At 30.7% G+C, this 1,995-nt stretch overlaps 1 non-coding gene across 1 annotated transcript; it reads right to left on the bottom strand.

The window, feature by feature from the left end:
• Positions 1-1,243: 1,243 nt before the first annotated feature.
• LOC112401180 (U6 spliceosomal RNA) lies at positions 1,244-1,350 on the bottom strand. Its single transcript, XR_003003536.1, has one exon. It is a non-coding gene; the product is annotated as a U6 spliceosomal RNA (small nuclear RNA).
• Positions 1,351-1,995: the final 645 nt, after the last annotated feature.

Raw genomic sequence — 1,995 nt, 5'->3', positions numbered from 1 at the left:
TCCCCTGTGTGTGTGGGAGGGAACATTATCAATATACCTCCTATGCTCCTAAATGAATTGAGGTGTATCTTGATGCTGTTTGCTTTTTTATTCTGTGAAAGAAATTGATAAGATAGTTAATGTCTGCTTCTATAAAATTTATGGAATTTATCCATAAAGACATCTATACCTGTTTTTTTCTTGCATAACTGTTTGAAATTATATAGTAAATTAATTCCTTTATTGTTTATAGATCCATCTATTTTTCTGTATTTCTTTCCTTGACTATTTTGAGGTGTTATTTTTTGTTCACTTGAGAGTCTATGCAGTTCAATTGCATTTTCAAATTTTTGGCTATAAAGTTGTTTTAGAGTATCCTCGTTACTTTTTTTTTTTTTTTTTGCGGTACGCGGGCCTCTCACTGCTGTGGCCTCCTCCCGTTGTGGAGCACAGGCTCCGGACGCACAGGCTCAGCGGCCATGGCTCACGGGCCCAGCCGCTCTGTGGCATGTGGGATCTTCCCGGACCGGGGCACGAACCTGTGTCCCCTGCATCGGCAGGCAGACTCTCAACCACTGCGCCACCAGGGAAGCCCCCTCATTATCTTTTAAATGTATTTTCTGAATCTTAATTTTGTCTCTTTTTCATAATACTATCTTTGTACCTCCTCTTTCTTTGTTTCCTCATCTGTCTTATTAAGAATTTGTTAACTTATTAGTCTTTTCAGATAAATATTTTTGTTTTTTCAAATTATTTTTATTTTATTTTATTGGCTTTATTTTGTTCTTCCTTTTCTACCTGTTTTAGATGAATTCTTAGCTCATTAATGAACACTTTTCTCATATTAGTCATTTAAAACTATCATTGTCCCTCAAAATACTGCTTTAGTTTCATCCCACAAGCTTTAATATAATGTATATTCACAATATTTCAGTTTAAAGTTTTTTTCAGTTTCCTTGATAATTTAGTATTAGTTAACCCATAAATTATTTGTAACTTAAAACAATTAAAAACACATTTTCTAGTTACCTTTATATTATTTAATTTTGTTTAATGATGTATTTAGCAGAAAATACTGTATGCTTTTTCTTTTTTTTTTGCTTTAAGGCATTCCATTTTATTCATTTTCCCCTCATTCTCAATAGTTGCACAGAGACTGACACATAGAAAATGCTCAGTGCTTTTGAACACGTGAAGGGATTTTTAAAAAAGAATTTAAAAAATTGCTCCTAATAATACAACCTCTGAACAACACATCATATACAAAAATATGGAATGCTTCATGAATTTGCATGTCATCCTTGCACAGAGGCCATGCTAGTCTTCTCTGTATTGTTCCAATTTTAGTATATGTGCTGCTGAAGCAAGCACCAGACTGTATGCTTTTAATGTTATAATTTATATATATATTTTTTTCTTAAAGGTCTTATAAATTGTTAATTTTCATGAATGTTGGTGGGTTAGTAATGCAAAATATTCATCAGTTGTCCATTAGGTCAATTTAGTTAAGCATATTGAAATCTACTACAGTCAGTTTTTTCCTGCTCGTTATTGCAGAGTAAGAGAGGATTTTGTCATATATACCCCAGATAATTTCCTTTTATAGTACTGTCAATTTTTGCTTTATGTATTTTGAAACTATTATATTTTATGCATAAAAATCTAGAATTGTTTTATCCTCCTAGTGAACTGAATTTTATCATTCTGAAGTAACTTGTTTTTAATTCTATTAATACTTTTATTATATGGTATATTTTGTTTGATATTAATGTAGCTACATCAACTTTTACATTCCATCCTTTTAAATCTGGCTATTTCAACATTTCCATTTCTTTATGTTTTAGGGTCTAATAATTTATGTCTTTCAATTGGATTCAGTTCATTTAAACTTATTTATTGTTCTTATGGGTGTATATAACATCTAATGATTGATTTTCTACTTATATCTAATCAGTTTTTATTTTTTTTTTGCTTTTTTTTAGGTGTTTAGTGAATAATTTTTAATTGAATATCCCA

Source organism: Neophocaena asiaeorientalis, unplaced genomic scaffold, assembly GCF_003031525.2.
Source record: "Neophocaena asiaeorientalis asiaeorientalis breed wild unplaced genomic scaffold, Neophocaena_asiaeorientalis_V1.1 scaffold398, whole genome shotgun sequence".
Classification (NCBI taxonomy): Eukaryota; Metazoa; Chordata; class Mammalia; order Artiodactyla; family Phocoenidae; genus Neophocaena; species Neophocaena asiaeorientalis.
This window is presented reverse-complemented; position numbering and strand designations above follow the sequence as displayed.